The sequence below is a fragment of the Triticum aestivum genome, chromosome 2B, assembly GCF_018294505.1.
Source record: "Triticum aestivum cultivar Chinese Spring chromosome 2B, IWGSC CS RefSeq v2.1, whole genome shotgun sequence".
In the NCBI taxonomy this organism is placed as follows: domain Eukaryota; kingdom Viridiplantae; phylum Streptophyta; class Magnoliopsida; order Poales; family Poaceae; genus Triticum; species Triticum aestivum.
Window position 1 is genome coordinate 680,040,083 of NC_057798.1, and position 14,414 is coordinate 680,054,496.

The window sequence follows — 14,414 nt, forward strand, 5'->3', positions numbered from 1 at the left end:
ACCTAGTTCAGGCCGTCAGCGTCGAGCATCTCCTTCTGACTGGCCTCGAACCAGGCCCTCATCTTCTCGCTCATCTTTGACGAGTCCACGCTCATGATCGTCAGGGCCACCTCTTTCGCTTTGGTGGCGGCATTGGTGGCCTCGATGTCGAGCTGCCTTTGCCTGGCCTTGACGTTGTTGGCCTCGATGTCGAGCTGCCTTTGCCGGAGCGCCTCCTTGATGTCGAGCTGCCTCTGCCGGGCCGCCTCCTCCATGTCGATCTTCCTTCTCTTGGCCGCCTTCTCCATCTCAAGCTTCTTCGTTTGAAGCTCTAGGTATTGCTTCATTTGCTCGTCCTTACTTTGCTGCTTCTTCTTGTCCCTCACATCTTTTTACGACATCATGCCATGCAAAATGTCATGCAATGCCATGAATGAGGCATCACGAATGTCATCAACCTTGGAGTTGGTCTTGCCCCTCGGCCTCTTCAACGCCTCGCCATCTCCACCTCCGGCGAACTTGGCCATCTTCAGGCCTCTCTTCCTTTGGAGTTCACGGTATTGGTCCTTAAACTTAGGGCAATTGTTGATCATAGTCCAACAATGTGTAAGAGTGAACGGCTTGTCATTGTGCCGGGCCTTGAATGCCTCCAAAAATTGAAATGCCTACACCATATGATTGACAACAAAGTGAACATGCAAACATCTGCAAGGCCGAAGTCTCATGGCCGTACCGTGGCTTCCTTGGCGCCTTACCCTTCTTCTTCTTGGCCATTCCGGGCGGGTCGGCGGCCAGCCCGCCGGAGTTCGGCTGGACGTCGGCCATGGACGGGGGAGAGAGTGGGACGTGCGGGACGAGGGAAGGTTTGGGGGGAATGGCGCCAAAGAGGCCGGGGGAGGGGGGGTTTGCTTTGTTTCACAGACATGTGGGCCAGGGACGGACAAGCGCGCGCGTCCCGCCCGTCCGCGCGCTGTCCGTTTCGCCCCTAAAACGACGCAAACTTGGGCCGCGGATGAGTCGAAAACGGACACAAAACGGATAAATATCCGTTTGCTCCCATGCGCTGAGCCGTTCGGCTCTCCTTTTCTCCCGCGTGCCCCTCCCAGTCCCTCGGCTCTCCTTTTCTCCTGCGTCAGTGCCACTTCTGTATGATAGCAAGTTTGCTTTAGGCAATAGCACTTTCACAGGGTAAACCATCAAGCGAATCGGCATATAACATGTCTTTGTGCAATCTTGTTTTTGTTCATGATTCAGCGTGCTGATGGGATTTAGCAAAGCTAAACCGTTGGATGTCTACCACAGGATTAAAAACTGAATTTTGTTCTAGACCTGGGGTGTCAAAAACAGAATCCCCATACTAATCTGATGGCTAAACTCGGTCGACCAAATTTAAAACAATCCCGGTCAACTAAAGCATAATCAAGACAACTCCTACAATCTAGTTTTGGCCTTGAGTTACGAATTTCAACTACCTGCATTACTGAAATTACGTTTTTGCGTGTTGTGTGTGCAGACGTTAACTCTCGCTTAAAGCAAGACTAACGTACTCTCTCCGTCCGAAAATACTTGCCATCAAAATGGATAAAAAGAAATGTATCTAGAAATATTTTCTTTTTCTTGTTCGCTGGTTTCGATTGAGTTTGCTTGTTTCGTTAGCTGGGTTATATTCGCAAGTTTTTTCTTACCATTTTTTCTTCATTGCTTTTTTCCGGTTTTCTGCTTTTCGTTGTTTTTTCAGCGGCTTTATTCGTTTCTTTCTTGTTTTTCTTTTCTGGTTTTCACCGTTTCTTTTTTCACATCTTCTTTCTTTGTTTCTTACTTGGTTCTCACTGTTTTTTCGGTTATTGTTTGTCTTAATCTGTTTCCTTCTCAGTTTTCATTGTGTTTTTCTTTTTCTTCTTTCTTAGTTTCATTTGTCTCTCTCTTGGTTTTCATCAATTTTCTTTGTTTTTTATCGGCTTTCTTTGTTCCTATTTTTGGATTGGTTTTATTTGATTTTCCTTTCTTTTCTTGTTTTTTCTCGTCTTTCTTTGTTCTTGCATTGATTTTCTTTGATTTTCATTTTCTTGCTTTTCTTTTTTCCTTTTTGTTTTAGTGGGGTTTCTTTACCTTCTTCGGTATCTTTGTCGATTTTATCGATTTTTTTTGCTAAATACAAGTTAAATTTTTTTAGTACACATTCTTCATTTTTCATATACATCATAACTAATTTTTCTATACATGTTTAGCATTTTTATTGATTAATATTTTTTTGATACACATTATACTTTTGGTATATATCTAATACATTTTTCTAATAGTCGTTTAACATATTTCAAATAAAAGATTTCCATTTTTTTAAAGCATGCTCAACAATTTTTCTGTACATATTTAATATATATTTTTAAAAGATTGTTAATTGTATTGCAAATAGAAGGTTAACATTTTTTGAATACATGGATAAATGTTTTTCAATACACATTTAACATTTTGTAAATGCTTAATTACAAAAATACATGATAAACATTATACGTGGTAAACATTTTTGATATACATTTAACATTTTCAAACGCTTGACTAACATATTTTAAATACTTATTTACCATTTTTACAAATGCTTTGTTTGATATATTTTTTAATACATGATCAACTATTTTGACACACATTATATATTTTTTGTATACATTTTTCATATACATGAGAAACATTTTAGCTATACACATATAACATTTTTCAAACACTTGGTAAACATTTTTTAAAATATGAAATGTTAATTCTTTTGGTAATATATTTAATTAGAATATTTGGAAGCCCAAACAAAAGTAAAAAAAAACATGCAAATGTGAAAAATAAACAAATAAACGAAATTGTGGCCTCCCGCGCACCTGGGCTGGCCCATTTGGCCGCCCCCTTGACGCGAGGCTCCCCATAATCTCACTATAAGTGAGACATAGGGGCGATCTCACACTGTGTTCGCGTATAGAGCTAGACGTTCCATGGGCCGGGCTTCTTCGGGCCTAGCCCTTTACAAACCCAGCCCAAAATTTTCTAGTGTGAGCCAGTCCAAAATGTACGGTGTTGTTAGTAGGATGTTGTCAAATTGCCTGACAAAAAGGAGGTGTTCGTAGAAACAATTTGATTTCGCCTCCATCTGTCTGCCGCTTCGTTGGCCAGTGGCGAGGAGGGGAATCTCGGTGCCACTGCTCCGGTTAGCAGGTTAGGTTACGGTTGTTTAGTCCTCGCAGGTCTATTTGGACACAGTCAATGGAGCTCCCGCGTGGATTTCTGCCGTCTCCCTGGGACGGTGAGGTTAGGGTCTCTCGTCATGTTACGAGATTTGATGGCAGGTGCTTCAGATCTATGCAAGATTTCAACATTGGTCCTTAGGGGCACGTATATTAATGCTTTCCAACTGTCATCGACATGGTCAAGTTGGCTCTGGTAGGGGAGCGACAATAGCGGGGCGTTCTGGCCGCAATATTGGTCGTTTGGTGGTCTCTGAATCTTAATGTAATTTTATTATGTTTGAGATGATTTGTACTTTCGATAAACTTTTATAATAGGATATATCTGATCAATTTCCCCAAAAAGGAAGAAGAAGGCTAATATATACTCCTTCTCTAACTTAATATAAGACTTTTTAGACATTGTCGTAGTGTAAAAATATCCAGTTGCCTTTCCCTTGTCCTGACAAATTGTCTTTCCATCGTGTACTGTAAAACTCAAACATACTATGTCTTAGAACGGATGGAGTGAAGCTTTATACTTACAAAATACTGAAAGGAATACTAATGAAGTGACGAGAATTCTTTTGTTCATATAGAAAAAAAAATCAGACAGATTCATATGAATGGTTATAGCTTTCCTGGAGGTAAAAGGAAAACCTTTTTATAACCATTAAACTAGTGAAGGCTGCTAAAAAATGCAGAACTTCCAAGTGGCATGGATGACACTCCAATGTGCGGTTTGTTCTAACATTTCGTACTTTTGTTTTGTTCCTTTGTTGGTGGTGTATCACGTGTCCTCATGTCATCGCCGAGTCACTTGGAAATTGTGTAAGCGGGCAATTTGTCTGGCTGGAAGCTGAAGATGTGGGACGTGCAACTGAAGATGTGCGCAGCCTGATCAGCACCATGCAGGCTGTGACTCACTTGCATACGAAGCGCATCCTATCATTGTGTCGACCCTCTCCGCGTCAAATAAAAACCAACCGCTTTAGCAGACTAGCTATAGTCCTCGCTCTGCGTCTAATATTAAGAATCAAATTATGAAGTCATCACAGAGAAAAGAGCTCTTACAAAATTTGTGGAGGCGAGCGTGCAAGCATTTCCCACCGTGCACGTCAGCTACTATACTAGTATAGCAGAGTGTTCTGCACCGGTCACTGTCTGCCGAGCAAGATTACTTGCAGACTCCAAGATTACGTGCAACTGCTCCACTGTTAAGCCAGCCTTAAACAAATTGGGCACAGATCTCGACAGACCTGCCCCCTCGGACGAAGCCTGCCCGCCTCATCAGCGATGCAAGGTGCGGCTAAATTTCGTGGTTTGACCATCTTCGGGATTTGACCCTTTCGCTACCGCCAGAGCTCCTGGCGGTAGGGTTACATAGCCTACCGCCAGAGTATATGGCGGTAGGATGTGACGGAGGGGGACAGCGGCCGTCACCGCGCGCTGACGTGGATAAGTACCTTACCGCCAGCGACCCTGGCAGTAAGGTGTGGCTGGGTTATTGCCAACCAGGCATTCTGAGGACACATGGCGGTAGGTTGTGTAACCCTACCGCCAGGTTGCCTGGCGGTAGGGTCCTCTGTTTTGTTTTTCCAAGTTCATTTGGTCGCTTGTTTTCAAATTCAATATCACAGTAAATTTCACAAATATGACAACAATATCATAGATTTTAAACAATTAAATTTGGGCATCACGTAGATCCATATTAAGATAACTTAAAGTGCATAGAACATTTTAAACACATAGATCCACAAATAGCAAACACATAGTTCCATATAGTTTCGCAACCACTAGACAAGTTCAACCAAACTAAAAGAGCCAAGTATCGAAGAGCATAATCACTTGCTCCTTCCCCTCTTGTAGGTACGGTCCTCGTTACTCTTTGAACGAGTCTCTTCGGTCTTCTTCTTGGGCCGGCGAGGAACCGGTCTCTGGAAAGGGTTCGGACTCAGCAAATCCTTCTTCTTCGGATTCCTCTTCGGCAGCTGAGATACCTGAGATGTTTGAGTTGGTGGAGGTCCATAATCTTCATCGTACTCCTCCTCCCCGTTGCTCTCATCCTCCTCCTCTTCTTCATGTGTGGCCTCCTCATCCTCATCCTCTTCCTCCTCCTCCTCCCCAACCAACCTGGACGACGAGGGAGCATGGCTCGATGAGGCGATGAGATCCTGTGTGGCTACAGGTTGATAAGCTTCAACTGACCCAGCTCCAGCACACCCAAGCAGCCCTACGAGCTTGCGACAACATTGCACGAACTTCTGCACTCACAATGAAGCAAGGTCATAATAAGTATCAAATCGACTGACTAGAAGTGAACAAGATGCATCTGTTCCGAGGAGGCTGAAATTGTACCTTCATCGTCCCCCTGACTCTGGTCTCCGATTGTACGCTCCCGGGAAGATCACCTAGTGCATTTGAGGCTTCAAAGATGCATTTGTTCAGCTCACCGGACTGCAACGGCATAAGTCAGTCACGATGACGAATAAAATATTTTAAATACGACCGTCGGTTCAAACTTACCACTCTGTTGATGAGGGGTGCAAACTCCCTAAATCCACTGTGCATGTCTCTGATGCCGGTCTGGTATGCCTGTTTATCGGGGTCAGCCCACTCCAGCTCCGCGATGTCTTCCGCCGTCCATCGGTGGGCTGGCCCGGTGGGGTATTGCTGATCAATCCCAAACTGCGTGGCCACGCGTTGTGGCAAATGCCACTCGACGGCGTACACACAGATCATGGGCACGATGCACCGCCAGAGACCACGGTCCGCATCGCACATCACGTTCAGATCAAAGTCCCACTATCGTTCTTGTTGATACGGGCACCAGATTACCTATTACATATACCTTGGTAAGTTCGCACTCTTGGTCAATAGTGGAATCAAAGAGAAAGGTGTTGGGCGAGTTCATATACCTGCGTATGCGTCAAAGCACCGAACTCGTTGGTGTAGGTCTTGTACGAAGTCTTTTTTAGGCCCGTGTAGAGTTTGACAACGTCCCACTCGTAAGCTACGGTGGGGTTTCGAGTCTCGTCGCCTTCTTCGCCATAGTCTTCCCATGGGCGTCTTCGCAACTTCTCCGGACGCCCCACCGGCAGCCGCTCCCACATCCAAATGGAGAAGGCCCAGACAAAGCCACCCATATTGGACTTGTCTCCCGTCCTCTGCGTTGCATCGTCAAGCTACAAAACATCAAATGAGGATCAGATATAAGAAAATGTCATGGACACACTTTCGTAGGTAGGTACGCAATTAGACACTCTCTTACCGAACGGTATAGGTAGGCGAGAGATGCCGTCCCCCAACTGTACCCTGCATCCCAGTCGGCTAGGAAGAACAGATACGACCAGTTGGCAGAGTTTCCGGAGCTGTCTGGAAACACGACCTCCGTGAGAAGATACCACAGGTAGGCCTGCGCGTACCACTCCACAGTCGCCTCGTCTGCGCCTTCGGGGCATGTCTTCCGGTGCTCCGAGAGCCAGATCAACGGCACACCAGACGTACGGTTACTCTTAGCACCGGGGCAGTCGCCGATGAGGGTGGTGACCCTCTCCTGCCAGTTGGTCCTCTCCACTCGACCGGTGAGTGCATGACCCTCGATCGGCATGGCAGTAATCATCTCCCAGTCCTCGAGGGTCACCATCATCTCCCCGCATGGCAGATGAAAAGAATGGGTCTCCGGTCGCCACCGGTCAATCAACGCTGTCAGAGCTGCGTGGACAAGCGTCGGCGGCTGACGCTTGAACTGCAACACGAAACCCAACAGCCGGGCTCTCTTGAAGAACGGCGCGTAGCGCTCGTCGTAGTCCATATGCCCATGAACCCCGTGACCCCTCATGCGCAGTGGCTGGAGCATCTATCAAAAATTGAACGCCAAAAGTTAGGAAATTATTTTCGTCAATCCGAAAACTTGGATCAAAATTTCATTCATATAACTTACCTCTCCGTTCTCTATGAAACGGGCACGATGACCCTTATCGAATGCCCAGTCCAGCATGCAATACCGTGGGCCGATGTTGTCCGCAAGAGGTGGCCGCCTTAATAAAATTTCATAAACAAAAGCACCATAAGCATGAAACATACATAAGCAAAAGATGAACTCAAATCATATCGACATGCATCATATCAAAATAAAATTTTAAGCATATTTCTCCAACAACATCTACTACACATGATGGATCAAATCATATCAGCATGCATCATATCAAAAAAAAACCTCCAACACACATCATATCATCATATTTTTAAATATTTTTTTCCAAACAACATCTTCATATCATCATATCAATATGAATCATCAAACTAGGGTTCAGCTTCACACTAGATCATATCATCATATCAACATGCATCATCAAACTAGGGTTCATCCTCATATCAACATTACATCATAATTTTTTTAACAAAATAAATTATGAACTAGGGTTCATCTTCACACTAATATATGAACTATTGATTATAGTTCATATCCAATACCACTAGTTACTAAAGAACTAAGAACTACAATTACAATCAATCTTAGGAGAAAAAAATCCAATCTAAGTTAAAAAACATGAGGGATTTCAAGCAAATAATGCGTCGAATCGGAAGCAAGTTTGCAAAAACTAATTGGAGGGATCGGAGGAGCTTACGTTTCTCTCTTCGGGGCCATCTCGATCCGCCAAAATGGTGAAGAAACGGTGAAGATCGAAGGGGGAGAGTGGAGGAGATGAGAGAGGCAGAGAGGGGCGCGACTTGGGGGAGAAAATGGATGAACTGCCAACTTGGGGGAGGGGAGGGGTGGGGAGAAGGGAAGGGGCGCGGGGGTCTCGGGCGAAATAACTGCCCGGACCCTACCGCCAGGGGATCTGGCGGTAGGGTTACATAGTCTACCGCCCGGGCCCCTGGCGGTAGGGTGCGACAGAGGAGGGACGGCGTCGTCTCCGCGCGCTGACGTGGATAAGTTTCCTACCGCCAGGGTCCCTGGCGGTAGGCTGTGTAACCCTACCGCCAGGAGCTCTGGCGGTAGGAAAAAGGGTCAAATCTCAAAAATATTTCAAACGGGGGTCAGATCCTAAATTTGTTTGGAAAAAGGGTCAAAACACGAAATTTTGCCGCAAGGTGCCATTTGTCCAGGAAGCATCGGCTGTGAAGTGGTTTTGCCCGTGGTATATTCGCACAAACCACACACGTATGGAGGTGACCCAAAAAAATACCTGTCGAATCTTCAGGCTTGTGCAACCGTAAATTGCAGTCTGCAAGGTGCACCCCCCTTCGTCTGAGACGTGCAGTGCAGAGGCAACACCGAAGATGAGACCAACTGGCAGCCTCTCGGTTAAACAACACACATCTCATCATGAAGTAATGAGCCGCACCCTTCTGCCCAAAGTTTTCAGCATGCGGGATCTCCAGCGAGTGGCGGTAAAATTTTGTGTTTTGGACATTTTCGATAGTTGTCGATCTGACCCTTGTTTGCAAAAAATTCAGGATTTGACTCTTTTTCTACCGTCAGGATTCTTGGCGGGAGGGTATAACAGCCTACCGTCAAGGTCTTTGGCGCTAGGAAACTTATCCACATCAGCAGCACGGCCCTACCGCCAAACACGCTGGCAGTAGCCTATATAACCCTACCGTCAAGGTACCCGATGATAGGTGCAAACACGCACTATCTCTGATACTTCAGAAAATTTTATGGTAGAGCAAGAACCCTACAGCCAGGGTCCTTGGCGATAGGCTGTTATACCCTACCACCAAGGACTCTGACGGTAGAAAAAGGGTCAGATTCTGAAATTTGTATAAACTAGGGTCAGATCTGGATCAATTTATAGAAACTAGTAAGCGTGCACGTGCAACGCACATACAACCGTAAAAAGATATTTCTTTGTTCATCTTCATGAAGCGGCAATTGTTAATAAAAATCAACAAAACTACTATACTTCTAAAATAGATTGAATAGATTTCAAGTAGTTGTCGATGTGTCGTACAAAAAAGCTTTATGACTACGGCGACGAATAGGAAGAATTTCCATTATGTGGAAGATTGGATCATTTCTGGTACACAAATATGAGATATGACACATGATAACTTCAAACCATAAATCTCCCAGTCATTGACCCGCCTTGTCACTCTTTATGCGCACCGCCGTTAAGATGCTCTGGACATGTTAATGTTTAGTTTATTCTTCACAAAAATATCTCAACACCAAAATTTACAGGGTAAACTTGACAAGCAACATGCACAATTGTTCTCCAAAGTATCCCCTCTTTCATCACGGTTTATAGTCCCGTACCGAAAATTTCATGCCTAAATGCCAAAAGAAATAGTGCCAGGTAAATACCAAGGGTAAACAACTGATTTGATATTTGTGTTCAGAACAAAACAAAATCCCCGGATTCTGGTTAGTAATGCATAGAACCCTAATTTTCAAGTATAAAAGTTTGCACGCAAGAGAAATTTCACGCACACCATGTAAATCCAGAAGAAATTACAAATGCTAGCTGTGCAGTTGTCTTACAAGCAACATAACAAATCAAAAGGAATAGATACATGTAAAGTTTGTAGGAGGGCCTCTTCCATCTTCGTCACATTTTGTAGTGAAGATATGTGAATATTCCATGGCTGCAAGTAGATAAGACATATTATGGGGAAATAAATAAATGGGGCATCCTAATAGTTCGATGGAGGAGTAGAGGCCGGAGAGCAATTTTTATGGCAACTTTCTGTGTACTTAGGAGGAGACCCATCTTCATTGGTATCAACAATAGCAGGAAATTTATCTTATGTCCTACATGGACCTTCGTTTCTTAGAAATACCAGTACCTTTGTTTATTAGTTAGATCTTTATAACTCAAATACCAATTTAGTTGGTTGATGTCATTTTCTGTTATAAAAACACTAAGTTTCTAGCATCATGCATCTGCTACTGATTATCAGATATTATCAATTTGGTAGGTTAATGTCATTTTCTATTAGATAGAAGAAAAATAGCACATTTTACCATGTAATCACATAACCACATTATATGTATCTTTAGCAAACCTCTGTTTCACTCAACACGAATTTTTTCCTGTTCCAAAGCTTTGTCCTTGGTCCGTTTTGATGTGGGACAGATACCTGTAAGTTCCAAAGTAAAAACTACTACCAAATTAAAAGAGTTCATACTATACAGGATGTCATCAAACTTGTTGCGGATTCTGTATTTAAAATGCTTGCATACTTCCATTCATATTTGAAAGCTCCAACGCAAAGGCAACTGAACTGATTTTTTTTAAATGTCTAGTATAGCTATAGTGGTTTCACATCTAAACATCTCTTAAAAATTGCATTTGTTGAACGGAACTTTCATCTGGATTCTAATGATAATTGTTAAATACTTAAAAAAGAAATTTGGAATAAGAATTTACCGTTGATAGGAACCCATTCATCCAGGTACAAAATTCAGCAAAAACTGCACAATGTTCTTAAATGTACAACAGTTCTGAATAACTCTTCACTGAAGCTTGCTCCATGACCGATTTCTTTGCATATAGTGCAACACACAAAATAGACAGCCTCCTTAAGGCACAGTTCTTTTGTCAGAATCTGGGGATTCTCCCAGAATCCGACCCCTACCCAGCTTCTCCCAGATTCTTTGAGCCCCATTTGTTTTACAATCCTATCTAGTTAGGGTCTAATTAGATAGGATTGTAAAACAAATGAGGCTCAAAGATTCTGGGAGAAGCTGGGTAGGGGTCGGATTCTGGGAGAATCCCCAGATTCTGGCAAAAGAACTGGGCCTAAATCACCCCCCCCCCCACACACACGCACGCACAAGCACACACACCATGATAGAGAAAGATGGTACCAGTGGTGAAGCTGTCGCTGATGGAGTTGGAGCTCAAGCGCAGATTGGCGTTACTGGTGTTGACTGCTGGGCTTCCCTGTCGGTGCTCGGGGAAGCCAACAATGATGCAGAGGTCGTCGTGGTGGCCATCCACATGGCTGAAGTCGATGAGCCACGCAAGGAAAGCAGCAGGACATGGCAAATCTCAACGGATCCGGTCGTTGGGAGGCTCTGGATGCCAGATCCGATGCAGAGGAGAGCCTTCCCCTGATCTCCCAGCGTAGAGGATCGGTGGTGTATTCCGCAACGGCGGCTATGGGCATACAGAGCAGCGGCGAACGAAGAGGAGAACGGCCAGCGGCGAGCCCGTGGAGCAGAAGAGGAGCAGCGGTCACTTGCATCCGTGTGGGCAGCAGCTGACCAAGAGGATTGCGGCCAGCGGCGAGCCCGTGGGGTAGAAGAGGAGGAGCGGCGGTCGCTCGCATCCATCGGGGCAGCAGCCGACCAAGAGGATTGCGTCCGGCGTCAAGCCCATGGGGCAGCAGAGGAGGATCGGCCGGATGCGATGGCAATGGCGATCCGTGCTCACTTCCGTGTATAATTAGAGGAGGAGCGGCGGGCAGCGATGGCGATCCCGCGCTAGCGTCTGTGGGGCAGCAGAGAAGGAACATCGGGCAGGACGGCAGCCCCTGCAGTGGCGTCGGCAGTAGAGGAGGAATGGCGGGCGTCGAGACCAAAAGCGGTTTTTTGAGGGGTGTCGAGCGTGCAGTTTGATTTCTTTTCAACGTAGTACGTGCAGTTTGATGAAGACGTGGGCTACGGAGGTATGCTTTTTTTCTTGGAGGAGGTACGAGAGGTTAGTGGCTAATGGCATGATGGGTAATTAAAGCATAAAACATGTTTGGTATGTCGGAGTGATGTAGACCATCAGATTACATGATTTGATGGATGAGATGAATTGGTTCTCCGCTCTTTCGTGCTTTTCGAAGAAAAAAGGGTTTCCCCCCGCTTTATATTATAAAGCAAACATCCGATACATCCAACTCGCTGGGGCCGTAGCACAGATAAGCCTAAAAGAAAAACAACAAGAAGAAAGAGAAATAAATGCCGACACTGGCAGATCAACAAAGAAGGGAAGTCCGGTAACCGCTACACCCTCCGAAGAAGTACCACCACGCTTCCAGCATCCCGAAGTGCCGCTCCCCAAGCAACACCCTCAAGAGGGAGTGTGACGATGCCGCCGCTGTTGCCCGAACAAGTTCTAGGGTTTCCCCCGGTACGCGAGGGATAGTGGGGAAGGGGTATACCCGATGCCCCTCAGGAAGGTCCGACGGCGCCCGCAGGTGTCATCACATCGGTGCCGGCTAGGCCGACAGGGATTTCTCCCAATCCACAACCACCACCACTACCTCAGGCATTTCGAAATGCACCACCTCCTCCGCCACCCACCAGCTTGTGCCACCACGATTACCGGACAACCCTCCCTGCTTCACTGGAGCTGTCAAAACGAGGCTTGGAGAGGAAGAGGAGACACCAGCCACGGGAGCGACCAATACTCGACCGGAAGGAGGGGACAGCCTCCACCGCCACAGCGGAACCTACCGGACGCGGCGACGAGGACTTGCCAGGCCTTGATGGCCCGGCCAGGCCCACATGGACCCGGACAGTCCTGTCACCATGCTGCAGCACGCCGGCCAACGAAGTCCTCACCGCTCGAGGCCGCCGCCACCACGGCACCACCAAGGTACGTCGCCGCCGAGCACCAAGCCACCGGCCCGCCCCAACCCAGATGGGCCCAAAAGGGCCCAGATTTGGGCTGGGCGGGCAGCGCCAGCCACAGCGCCACCGCGCCGCCCCACGGCTAATGGCCACATCGCCGTCGAGAGCCACCGGGCCCGCGGCACCACCACCGGCAGGTCGCACCGATGCCGGCCGAGGAGCACCGCCACATGCCACCATCGTCCGAGCAGGAGGGAGCCGCGCGCGGGGAAGGGCAGGCCCGCCGCTGCCAGCACCACGCGACCGAGGCCCGGCAGCGCTCGCTGGCGGCGGCGGGAGAAGGCAGGGGCAGGGGAGGGGCGCTAGAAAGGAGCGGCGAAGGGGCCCCCGGTCGCCCCGCTCGGGGAGGCGACGCGGGGGTATGGGGAAGGGAAGGAAGAGGTAGGGGAGCAGGCTCCGGCTAGCGGCGGCGACGGGCTCCGGCCGCGGCGGCGGCCCCGTGCGGGGGAGCCGCCGGTGGCAGCGAGGGAATCCTAGGAGCGGGGCATTCGCGTGAGGGGAGCCTCTTTCGTGTTTTTATAGTGGTAGTAGATGTGTCAAAACATGAAATTTAGCCGCGAGTGGCTGCACGCGTCGGGTTGCTTGTGGTGCAAGGTGTGGGACAAGATCTATAAAGCGTGCCAAGCTCCCAGTGTCTCAGCTACGACTACTGTACACATGCTGCCTGTCGCCGTGGCACGCATGCACTGCACTTCCCTAAGATTTCTGTATATGGTAGCACCAGGGCCGGGCCAGCAATATCTGGGCCCTGTGCCAAACTTTAAAATGGGGCCTATCTTCTGAAGGCGGAGCTACAAAGAAAAAAAATAGGTGGCTAGGCTAAATGAGAGACCAGATTATTTTTCCGAAATCATATATAGTAGTATTTTAGTAATCCACAAAAAATAGTACTCCCTCCATTCCCTTATACAAGGCCACAAACTCATATTACAGGTACCAAGATAAAATTTAATGACTCCTTTGCAAGTCAACTTTTCTTTTAATTAACCGGAATCATTAATATACCACAAGCATGCAACGAATGAATGGGAAGAAAGTGGTGGAGTGTCATTATGACTACATGCATGTAAGTATTAAAAAGTTGCTAGTACGAGGAAACATCATTAAATTTTGCCTCGACTACTGTTGGTGGCCTTATATTGATGCAAAATGTATTTTTGATAGTGGCCTTGTATAAGGGAATGGAGGGAGTAGTATTTCAGTATAAATAGTAAATACTCGGCACCTTCTGTTCCATTGATTACGAGATCAACATATTCATCCCTGCAACAAGGCCAGCTCAATGGTGCCTAGGAAAACAGAAGAGTACAGAGGGTTAAAGCCAACCTTGGTGCACTGAATCACTTGATGAAAGCCATCAAACCATTTCATAACTGGCAGTAAAATAGAATGGGAAGTACACTGAAAATTTGGACAGCATATAAACGAAAATTTAGATAGCCTGTGCACTGAAATTTGGATAACACCAACACTGAATTTTCGGACAACAAAACACTGAAATTTGGACAGCACATACACTGAATTTTTGGACAACAAAACACCGAATTTTGGACAGCACATAACCTGAATTTGCATAGCAAGAGGAATGAATTTTGGACAACAATCAACAATATTGAATCACCGAGCTACTCGTACGTCATCAACAAGTTCCT